Genomic DNA, 13,267 nt, shown 5'->3' on the forward strand with positions numbered 1-13,267 from the left:
CATGTAATATGAATCATAGAAGCATAACATATCATCAGGTCATATGAATCATAAACAAAACATCTCATAACATCATGTCCTATAAGTCATAAGAGCATAGCATAACATCATGTCATATAATTCATAAAAACATATCATATCATGAATGGGTGCATTATGCAGAATGTCTTTTTAAAACATATGTCATGTCAAGTGCAAGATGTCTTTAAACATATCATTTAATACTTAAACACAATATCATCATCATGAGGGCCCGGCTTGTACCACATACATACATAAATGCACGCAATCCCTAGGATAGGGTAGCTAGCCCCGAGCCTACTAGGGATCTAGACCCGTTCATAGTCCATCGGCCTAGGGGCGTACTAAGGAGCCCATCCCTTTTTACTAGACCCGTTCATAGTCCGTCGGCCTAGGGGCGCTTATGGAGCCCACCCTTGGTACAAGCCATACAAAGTAAAATACATGTCATGCATATCATATCATCATAACTGTCATATCATATCAACATAAATGTCATGCTCTTGTCTTAACATGAAGAGTGCTCTTAATCCCAACTTAAGGGAAGCAACTCTTAGCCATTTTCTTATCATATCATAAGGCATGCATACTTGGGCACATAGCCATCATAAAAATCATTTTCATGCCTGATTCATAAGCTTACATAAATGAGCATGCAACATATTTGAAATCATACATGCTTGGGTACATAGTCATCATAGGAATCATTTCATGCATAGTTCATAAACATACATAAATAGGCATGTTATTTGTCTTATCATAAAGCATGCATACTTAAGCATAAAACACATCATAAGAGTCATCATCATGCATAGTTCATAAGCATACTTAAATAAGCATATAAAGCATCATAGTAAAACATAATCATACATGGAAAATATTTACTAGCATCTCCTAATTCATATCCTAGTATGTGAGACACCTAGCAAAATCATAGTTGGGTCTCTAACCCTAATTCCATATAGTGGCCGAAAGTTACCATGCTTAGTTTTAGGTTACAACAACACATAAGCATGTGAACCTTAAATCAATTTCATATCATAAACTATAAAGAATATCATGAGCATAGGTAGTAGGTTCTAAGCTTCCTAGGCCTTTTAACCTTTAAGAGCATGAAACTAAGTTCTCTACAAGCATAAGAATACCAAGCTAACGTCATATCATATCATAAGGGAAATCCATGAGCTTGCTAAGTTTAAATTTAAACTTCCTTGAACCCTAGAATATAGTCATGGCCGAAAGTTCATGAAAGGGAAATAAACTTCTAAGCAACATACAAACACGAATACCTAGCCAAGTTCATGTCATATCATAAAGAAGTCTATGAGCATGTTAAATTAGGTTTTAAGCTTCATGAAACCCTAAAATCTCTCATGGCCGAAACTTCATAAAAAAAGAAATAAACTTCTAAGCAACATACAAACATGAATACCTAGCCAAGTTCATATCATATCATAAAGAAGTCTATGAGCATGTTCAATTAGGTTTTAAGCTTCATGAAACCCTAAAATCTATCATGGCCGAAACTTCATAAAAAGAAATAAATTTCTAAGCAACATACAAACATGAATACCTAGCCAAGTTCATATCATATCATAAAGAAGTCTATGAGCATGTTAAATTAGGTTTTAAGCTTCATGAAACCCCATACCCTATCATGGCCGAAACATCAAGGAAAGGAAAAATAAATTCCAAGCAACATACAAACATGAATACTTAGCCAAGTTCTTATCATATCATAAGGGAGTCTATAAGCATGTTAGATTAGGTTCTAAGCTTCTTGGGACCCTAGCTCCATCATGGCCGAACCTTTACATAAAGGAAAAGAAAATTTCCAAGTAACATACATGCATGAATACTTAGTCAAGTTCATATCCTATCATAAAGGAATCTATAAGCAAGTTAAATTAGGTTTTGAACTTCTTGAAACCCTAGATCCATCATGGCCGAACCTTTACATAAAGGAAAATAAAATTTCCAAGCAATATACAAACATGAATACTTAATCAAGTTCTTATCATATCATAAGGGAGTCTATAAGCATGTTAGATTAGGTTCTAAGCTTCTTGAAACCCTAAACCCTTCATGGTCGAACCTTTACTATAAAGGAATTAAAATTTCCAAGCAACACACAAACATGGATATTTAGTCAAGTTCATATCATATCATAAAAGAATCTATAAGCAAGTTAAATTAGGTTTTGAGCTTCTTGAAGCCCTAGAATCTATCATGGCCGAAACTTTACATAAAGGAAAATAAAATTTCCAAGCAACATATAGACATGAATACCTAGCCAAGTTCTTATCATATCATAAGGGAGTCTATAAGCATGTTAGATTAGATTTTTACGCTTCTTAAAGCCCTAAAACATTCATGGCCGAAACATATAAAGAAAAAGATCATGCTTTAAACAACATCTAACATAAATCTTTAACTAATTTCATATCTTAACATAATGAGATCCATGAGCATAGGTTTCTTTCTTTTATTTTTTTTTATTTTTAAGCATTCTAACCTCACGAAAATTTCATAAGCGACTTGTACCACAGGTGAGGGGATACTTACATCCTTGTGTTTGATTTCCTTAGAGAAGTAATCTTGATTGTGGAGCCTTCCTAAAGAGGAGTCCTCCTTTGTTTTTGGATTTTGGCAATGGAGGTGGGGAGAGGGCTTGGTCACGATGAGCAGAAGGAGGGAGGAGGAAGAGGAGAAAATGAAATCTCTTCTTTAATTTCCCCTTTTATTCTTCATGAGAGGAGGAAGGGAAAATGCACTTTTCCTTCTCCTTTCTTTTACTCCTCCTTAATGAAAAGAGGAAGCAAGAATCCTCTTTTCTTTTGAGAGGAAGAAGGCAACTCTAACTTCTCCTTCTAAATGGAAGGAGCTCTTTTCCTACTCTTAACTATATTGTCACTTCTCTCTCTAACAATATCTTCTCTTGGTCTATTGGTTAACACATACATGTATCTAGTAAGAGATCCAAGGTTCAAACCTTGGTCATCTCTTTTTGGTTCTATTATTATTATTTTTTCAAATTTACACATAACGCCTATTTTTTTTTATTCATGATAAAAATATCTAAAGTCTTGCTAAGTACTCTATGGGTGTTACAGTCCCCCATACCTCATAAAAGTTCGTCCTCCAACTTTAAATAGTTCCGGGTACTTTTGTCTCATATCGTCTTCTCATTCCCATGTGGCTTCTTCGAACCGTTGATTTTGCCATAGGACCTTTACTAATGGTACCTCTTTGTTCCTTAGTCTTTTGATACTTCGATCCAATATCTGAACCGGTCGACTTGCGTAACTTAGATCCTCTTGCACTTGTACGGTTTGTGGTTCAATCACTTGGTCCGTGCTCGGAATACATTTCTTTAGCATCGAAACATGGAACACATTGTGGATAGCTGACATCTCCTGAGGTAGCGCTAGTTCGTAGGCCACCTTGCCAACTCTTTTCAGAACTTGATATGGGCCTACATAACGCGGGCTTAGTTTTCCCTTCTTTCCGAACCTCATCACTCCTTTCATAGGAGCTACCTTAAGGAACACTGCATCTCCGACACTGAATTCTAAGGGCCTTCGTCTTTTATCTGCATAACTCTTTTATCGGTTCTGAGCTGTTTCTATTCTTTGGCGGATGTTCTGTATAGCACGGGTGGTGTTGTCTATGAATTCTGTTTGAACTCCCATCTCCTTCTTTTCACCACTTTCGTACCAGCATATAGGGGACCTACATTTCCTTCCGTACAGAGCCTCGTAGGGTGTCATTCCAATAGTAGCCTGGTAACTATTGTTGTAGGTGAATTCTGCTAAACTTAAATATCGGCACCAACTCCCCTTGAAATCTAAGACGCAAGCCCGTAACATGTCTTCTATTACTTGATTTACCCTTTCTGTTTGTCCGTCGGTCTGAGGGTGGAAGGCAGTACTGAACAATAGCTTGGTGCCAAGGGCTTTTTGAACACATTCCCCAAAATGGGAAATAAAACGACCATCTCTGTCAGAAATAATGGTCTTAGGAATCCCATGTAATCTGATAATTTCTTTGACATATAATTGAGCTAATTGCTTAACAGAATAGGTCATCTTAATTGCCAGAAAGTGGCTAGATTTCGTCAATCTGTCCATGATTACCCATATAGCGTCGTAACCATTTGTCGTCTTGGGCAATCCCGAGATGAAATCCATAGAGATATCTTCCCATTTCCATTCTGGAATTCGGATTGGCTGCAGTAATCCTCCAGGTCTCTGGTGTTCTGTTTTAACCTGCTGGCAGGTCAAACAGGTACTGACATACTGAGCCACGTCTCTTTTCATACCGGACCACCAGAACTTCTTTTTCAGATCTTGGTACATCTTAGTGGAACCCGGATGCATCACATAGGGTGTTGCATGGGCCTCTTCCAGTATCTTCTTTCGCAACTCTGGATCCCCTGGAATACATAATCGATCCTTGAGATATAATATTCCACTGTCCGCGATACAGAATCCGTCATCCTTTCCCTCTAAGGTTTCTTGCTTAATCCTTTGGAGGCTTTGGTCACTAGTTTGCTTTTCCAATATATTGTCGAATAATGTCGGTGCTAAGGTCAGGGTAGAGAGTTGCCCGGACATATTTTCGACCCAGTGACACGTAATGTTTCTCGGCTTCCCAATAAATTTGACTATTGATTCGCCTTCAGTATTAGATAATGATTCACTTTCAGTATCAGATAAGACTTTAGTATATTGACTAAAATTAGGTAGCTGACCTGTAACAACCGTAGAAGCATTAGTCGCATCCTCCTTGGTGATGGAGAAAATTCTGTCATTCGTCACTACTGGCGGAGGTTCCAGTCTCCCTTGGCTTATCTGCGGGCCTTCTATCGCAGCTTGCATCAGGTGTAGCTGTGGGGGAGCACCTCTGTTCTAAACTTGCGGAGGGGTAGATGTCTGGATCTGTGTAGGACAGTTTCTGGCCATATGTCCTTCCATTCCACAGCTGTAGCATCTATTTGTACCTATCCGGCATATTCCCGTGTGTTTCTTCCCGCAGGTGGTACACTGAGGAAACGTGAGCTGCTTGCTTGCTGGACCACTCTTGGAATCATTCCATTGCTTCCTCTTGCCACTGTGATTTCCTTTCCAGCTGGTTCGGGTACTTTGTGATTTCTGTCCTCCTGACTGAGTTTGATTCTTGCCCTCATTCATCTCCTTTTGATAGTGTTCCGTGATCAGAGCGCTGCTGATTAATTCTTCGGTGGTCTGCGGTCTATTAACTCCACCGGCCACGTTTAGGGCTATCTCAGGTCTGAGCATCTTCAGCATAAGTCTGACCCTTTCTCTCTCCGTGCTGACCAACTCTGGGCACAGACGTGCTAGGCGGTTGAATTTCTTAACAGCTTCATTGACCGATAGATCACCTTGCCGGAACTCGGTGAACTCATCATAGTGTTTATTTGTGACTCGCATATGGAAAAATTCTTCGAAAAATTCCGTCTCGAAGTCTGTCCATCTCATCTGATTTATTTGTCGTTTTGCTTTGACTCGGTCCCACCACATTATGGCATCGCCCGTAAGGTAGAACGATGCGCACTTGACTTTCTCGTGCTCAGGCCAATCTAGTAACTCCACTATGCTCTCCACAGTCTTGAACTAGGCCTGTGCGTCCCATGGTTCACAGTTACCGAAGAAATCTTCTGGCTTCAGTCTCTGCCACTGAATCAAATATGCCTCCTGACGAACCACTGGAGCTGGGCCTACCGGTGGTGCAGGTGCCGGTGGTACTGGTACAGCTGTAGGTATTACTGGTACTACGTTCTGGTGTCTTGGCGGGGTAGCAGGATTCCCCTGTTGATTCAGCAGAGCAGTGATCATCTGCTGCTGTTCCGTAACCTGACGCTGGAGCTCGGTAACTACATGCATCAGATCAGGTGGAGGTGCTGTCTCATCTGCTCTGGTATTACATCTTCTAGCCATCCTTATCTTCATTAATGACAATAGAGCTAGCGTATGTTATTATCATTTCTAACCAGGCTAACGAAAGCTTATCATCATTTCTAACTATTTGTAAGTTTGTTGTGTTATCATCCCTAACCTACCATCATGCAACCTAAACTAAAACTGTGACTTAAAAGAATAAAGTAAGCATGAATACTACTAAAGCATCATAAATAAAATAAATAAATAAAAAAAATATACTATGCATAAGCATCATAGAAGAAATATACTAAGCATAGAAATTCTTACTTGGAGCGGCAGAAAGAGACTCGATGTGTGTGCAGTGGGAAGGCTAACTTGGCTATGATACCAAACTATAACGCCCGCCCTCCCTGCTACTAAAAGGGACGGGGCTACTTACTTGCTTAACTATTCCAGGATACACATGCATATTTAAAATTTCTTTCTAGTAACATAAAGCAGCGGAAATGTCATGAAGTTATACTGGAATATAACATAATACACTTGGTTCATGTCAGACATAACAAAAATAACATAGTAGGTCTTTATTTGTCTTAGCCGAGCCACTGCCACACACATCTCCTTGCCTCTCCTGCAGCTCCCTTAGGTCATCCATTCCTTGCCTCTATCTGTGGTACAAGGAAAGTAAGCTATGAGCACACAGGCTCAGTAAGATCCTTTCCTACTCACAGAAAACCGTATTTCATAGCATGGTCATATAAGCATATAACAATGGAGACATAATCATCTAACATTATATCATTTGAACATAGCCTCCTATCATATCATATCATTAAAAAACATCATACTCTTAACATATCATAAATAAAGGCATCATGTAATATGAATCATAGAAGCATAACATATCATCAGGTCATATGAATCATAAACAAAATATCTCATAACAACATGTCCTATAAGTCATAAGAGCATAGCATAACATCATGTCATATAATTCATAAAAACATATCATATCATGAATGGGTGCATTATGCAAAATGTCTTTTTAAAACATATGCCATGTCAAGTGCAAGATGTCATTAAACATATCTTTTAATACTTAAACATAATATCATCATCATGAGGGCCCAGCTTGTACCACGTACATACATAAATGCGCGCAATCCCTAGGACAGGGTAGCTAGCCCCGAACCTACTAGGGATCTAGACCCGTTCATAGTCCGTCGGCCTAGGGGCGTACTAAGGAGCTCATCCCTTTTTACTAGACCCGTTCATAGTCCGTCGGCCTAGGGGCGCTTATGGAACCCACCCTTGGTACAAGCCATACAAAGTAAAACACATGTCATGCATATCATATCATCATAACTGTCATATCATATCAACATAAATGTCATGCTCTTGTCTTAACATGAAGAGTGCTCTTAATCCCAACTTAAGGGAAGCAACTCTTAGCTATTTTCTTATCATATCATAAGGCATGCATACTTGGGCACATAGCCATCATAAAAATCATTTTCATGCCTGGTTCATAAGCTTACATAAATGAGCATGCAACATATTTGAAATCATACATGCTTGGGTACATAGTCATCATAGGAATCATTTCATGCATAGTTCATAAACATACATAAATAGGCATGTTACTTGTCTTATCATAAAGCATGCATACTTAAGCATAAAACACATCATAAGAGTCATCATAATGCATAGTTCATAAGCATACTTAAATAAGCATATAAAGCATCATAGTAAAACATAATCATACATGGAAAATATTTACTAGCATCTCCTAATTCATATCCTAGTATGTGAGACACCTAGCAAAATCATAATTGGGTCTCTAACCCTAATTCCATATAGTGGCCGAAAGTTACCATGCTTAGTTTTAGGTTACAACAACACATAAGCATGTGAACCTTAAATCAATTTCATATCATAAACTATAAAGAATATCATGAGCATAGGTAGTAGGTTCTAAGCTTCCTAGGCCTTTTAAGCTTTAAGAGCATGAAACTAAGTTCTCTACAAGCATAAGAATACCAAGCTAACGTCATATCATATCATAAGGGAAATCCATGTGCTTGCTAAGTTTAAATTTAAACTTCCTTGAACCCTAGAATATAGTCATGGCCGAAAGTTCATGATAGGGAAATAAACTTCTAAGCAACATACAAACACGAATACCTAGCCAAGTTCATGTCATATCATAAAGAAGTCTATGAGCATGTTAAATTAGGTTTTAAGCTTCATGAAACCCTAAAATCTCTCATGGCCAAAACTTCATAAAAAAAAAAAAAATAAACTTCTAAGCAACATACAAACATGAATACCTAGCCAAGTTCATATCATATCATAAAGAAGTCTATGAGCATGTTAAATTAGGTTTTAAGCTTCATGAAACCCTAAAATCTATCATGGCCGAAACTTCATAAAAAGAAATAAACTTCTAAGCAACATACAAACATGAATACCTAGCCAAGTTCATATCATATCATAAAGAAGTCTATGAGCATGTTAAATTAGGTTTTAAGCTTCATGAAACCCCATACCCTATCATGGCCGAAACTTCAAGGAAAGGAAAAATAAATTCCAAGCAACATACAAACATGAATACTTAGCCAAGTTCTTATCATATCATAAGGGAGTCTATAAGCATGTTAGATTAGGTTCTAAGCTTCTTGGGACCCTAGCTCCATCATGGCCAAACCTTTACATAAAGGAAAAGAAAATTTCCAAGCAACATACAAGCATGAATACTTAGTCAAGTTCATATCCTATCATAAAGGAATCTATAAGCAAGTTAAATTAGGTTTTGAGCTTCTTGAAACCCTAGATCCATCATGGCCGAACCTTTACATAAAGGAAAATAAAATTTCCAAGCAATATACAAACATGAATACTTAATCAAGTTCTTATCATATCATAAGGGAGTCTATAAGCATGTTAGATTAGGTTCTAAGCTTCTTGAAACCCTAAACCCATCATGGCCGAACCTTTACTATAAAGAAATTAAAATTTCCAAGCAACACACAAACATGGATATTTAGTCAAGTTCATATCATATCATAAAGGAATCTATAAGCAAGTTAAATTAGGTTTTGAGCTTCTTGAAGCCCTAGAATCTATCATGGCCGAAACTTTACATAAAGGAAAATAAAATTTCCAAGCAACATATAGACATGAATACCTAGCCAAATTCTTATCATATCATAAGGGAGTCTATAAGCATGTTAGATTAGATTTTTACGCTTCTTAAAGCCCTAAAACATTCATGGACGAAACATATAAAGAAAAAGATCATGCTTTAAACAACATCCAACATAAATCTTTAACTAAGTTCATATCATAACATAATGAGATCCATGAGCATAGGTTTCTTTCTTTTATTTTTTTTTTATTTTTAAGCATTCTAACCTCACGGAAATTTGGTAAGCGACTTGTACCACAGGTGAGGGGATACTTACATCCTTGTGTTTGATTTCCTTAGAGAAGTAATCTTGATTGTGGAGCCTTCCTAAAGAGGAGTCCTCCTTTGTTTTTGGATTCCAACAATGGAGGTGGGGAGAGGGCTTGGTCACGGTGAGGAGAAGGAGGGAGGAGGAAGAGGAGAAAATGAAATCTCTTCTTTAATTTCCCCTTTTATTCTTCATGAGAGGAGGAAGGGAAAATGCACTTTTCCTTCTCCTTTCTTTTACTCCTCCTTAATGAAAAGAGGAAGCAAGAATCCTCTTTTCTTTTGAGAGGAAGAAGGCAACTCTAACTTCTCCTTCTAAATGGAAGGAGCTCTTTTCCTACTCTTAACTATATTGTCACTTCTCTCTCTTATAATATCTTCTCTTGGTTTATTGGTTAACACATACATGTATCTTGTAAGAGATCCAAGGTTCAAACCTTGGTCATCTCTTTTTGGTTCTATTATTATTATTTTTGCAAATTTACACATAACGCCTATTTTTTTTTTATTCATGATAAAAATATCTAAAGTCTTGCTAAGTACTCTATGGGTGTTACATCCTCAACCTCGTGAGTTGTGTTTGGACACTGCTCCTTGGAGAGGATGATTCCATGTTGGGTTGGTAGAAAATTCTTCTTGGAATCTTGCATTCTATAATGCAATAGCATGTTATCAATATAAGTTGCTTGAGACAATGCCAACAATTTATTCTTGTGATCTTGAATGATTCGAAATCCAAGAATATAATTTGCTTTTTCCAAATCTTTCATTTGGAATTGGTTAGCTAACCAACCCTTTACATTAGACAATTTTTCCACATCATTCCTAATGAATAAAATGTTGTCTACGAAAAGCACAATAAATGCCACTTTTTTTTTTTTTTTTTATCTTTGATGCCTTTATATACCCATGGTTCATCAACATTTTGAGCAAACCCATAGGATTTGATCGTTTCATCAAATATATGATTCCAAGATTTAGAGGTTTGTTTTAGTCCATAAATAGATCTAACACTAGTAGAATTTTGATGATAAACTTCATTACTAGTTACTTCAGCGATACTAATTATGAAGTAATATATGATAATCAACTTCGATTAAAAATTGATAAAATAAATACTATTTTAGACTTCATCAATTTAAAAAGTAGGCTTCACTTTTAATTTTAAATGATATTTTATTTCATAATACTTATTTGATAAAGTAATAAGTTATAAAAAAATTATAATGGTTGAATGTTGAAGTAATAAATTTGAACTGGTTATATTATATAAGCTATAAGTTGAACTGGTTTATTTTACCCAATCCCTATTTTGTTTTAACCATAACCCTTTTTCCCCAGCTCCACGCTCAGGGACTCTTATTCCTATTTTACCCAAGCGACTCTTATTCCTATTCCTCCTCCTACTCAGGCGGAGACCTTCGAAACCACCACCATCCATGACCTCCTTTGGACCCACGACCTCCCCAACGAGCTAACCCCCAAGGACATTGAATCCAGGGCTGTCTCCAGAAAATTAGAGGCCCTAGGCTAATTGGAGACTATCAGTGCCGAACTAGTGGACTGATGGGATTCGAGATTGGAGACTTGGAGCCGAATATCAAAGAGTGTCAAACTGTTGATCGCTCTGGAGAGTTTCTCTGTTGCGATTTGAAGTCGGCGTAGCAATGAGGCGAAAGATAGGGTAGAAAATTATAGATAGGTTTGTATGATAAAGAATCAAAGATTTGAAAAGGAAAAAGAGAATCATCTTTTTTTTTTACTCAAATTGATTTTTAATGGTTGAATATAATGAATTGTGGATGCAAAAAGTTTAGTCAAGATGTGTCTCATGGTCCATGCGCAATTATAAAATAGGTGGAATGTTATAAATAACAAGGTAAGGATAAATATAAGATACGAAGTACAAATATTATGTTAAAAAATGAGGATAAATTTGAATAATTTCAAATCATGAATTGATTAAAATTAATAAAAAGAGATATTAATAATAAAAAAAAACTTGTTTAAGGTTTTTTTTGCTAGACCGATTAAAAATAAAATATTTTTTGATCTGTCAACAAAATTGATCCATTATCAAATTTATTTAAATCCTCAAATATTAGGGCCTTCGATGCTCAAGTCAATTTCCTCATTCGAAGGTAATGGAAAAATGCAAGAAAGTAGTGTTTCAGATGTAGATGTTTACGTTGCATACCTTGCCAGCGGAGAGAATTCACCTTTCTATACCACCTTATATAACCTTCACGATCGTGAGGTGGTCCCTGATTTGTTAAAGTTTGTTAGAAGATGAGAGAAGTACAACCTAGAAGTCTTGCAATAATCTTTCGATGACTCCTTTTTCTACCCCCAGATGTACTTCTTTTGTTGTTTATAACTTAGGCCTTTGATAAAATACTCAAAGGAGTATATCACTATAGCTGATTAATTAATAAAGAAGCTTCGAGGGAATATTTCTCTATAAGTTTTCCAGGCTGTCATAAGATTGTCGACTACTTTTCTGCTAAATATATCTTGACCAGTCTTTAAGTCAATAGTATATTGAGAAAACCTTCTATTGAATATATCCTGACCGGTTATTAAGCTAGTCGTATATTAAGAATACCTTCTGTTGAATATATCCTGGTCGATTATTAAGCTGGTCGTATATTGAGAATACCCTATGTTGAATACATCCTGGCCAGTCATTAAGCCGGTCGTATATTGAGAATACCTTATATTGAATATATCTTGGTCGGTTATTAAGCCGATCGTATATTGAGAATACCTTCTATTGAATATATACCGGTCAGTCATTAAACCGATCGTATATTAAGAATACTTTCTATTGAATATATCTCGGTAAGTTGGTCATATATTGAGAATACTTTTTCTTAAATATATTCCGACCGGTCATTAAGCTAGTCATATATTGGGATTCTTATAAGGCTGAGTACCTTTAAGTTTGCTCGGGCTTTGCCCGATCAAGCGCACATAGGCAACCTTATGTTCATTTAGCCTTTGCTCGGCCGATCATATGTAAGAGCTTTATAAGGCAGAGTACCTTTAAGCTCGCTCGAGTTTTGCCTGATCGAACACACACAGGAAACCTTATATTCATTTGGCCTTCGCTCGGACGATCATATGTTAAAAGCTTTATATGGTTAAGTACCTTTAAACACGCTCGGGTTTTGCCCGGTCGAGTGTACACAAGCAACCTTATGTTCATTCGGCCGATCGTACGCTAAGAGATTTATTAGGCTGAGTAGCTTTAAGCTCGATCGGGCTTTGCCCAGTCGAGTGCACACAGGTAACCTTATGTTTGTTCGGCCTTTGCTCAATCTTATGCCAAGAGCTTTATAAGGTTGAGTACCTTTAAGCTCACTTGGACTTTGCCTGGTCGAGCATACATAGGAAACATGTTCGTTCGGCTTTCACTCGGTGTGTACTAAGAGCTTTATAAGGCTGAGTACCTTTAAGCTCGGTTGAGCGCACACAAGCAACCTTATGTTCGTTCGGCCTTCGCTCGACCGATCGTATGCTAAGAGCTTTATAAGGATGAGTACCTTTAAGCTTGCTCGGGCTTTGCCTGATCGAGGGTACACAGGCAACCTTATGTTCATTCAACCTTCGCTCGACCGATCATATGCTAAGAGCTTTATAAGGCTAAGTACTTTTAAGCTCGCTCAGGCTTTGCCTTGTCGAGCGCACATGGACAACCTTATATTCGATAAGGTTTATAATTGGTCGGCCCTATTTGTGCATCCCACTCGGGAAATGCTCGGGCACGCTTTCAGGACTTTGATGTAGGGCGATCAATAGAATCAAGTAACAAGCATCACCCTATCCCAACCTTGATTGCCACCTCACCTTGACTTTAATATCCCAATCATTTCATGAACTAGCTCGT

Source organism: Zingiber officinale, chromosome 3A, assembly GCF_018446385.1.
Source record: "Zingiber officinale cultivar Zhangliang chromosome 3A, Zo_v1.1, whole genome shotgun sequence".
In the NCBI taxonomy this organism is placed as follows: domain Eukaryota; kingdom Viridiplantae; phylum Streptophyta; class Magnoliopsida; order Zingiberales; family Zingiberaceae; genus Zingiber; species Zingiber officinale.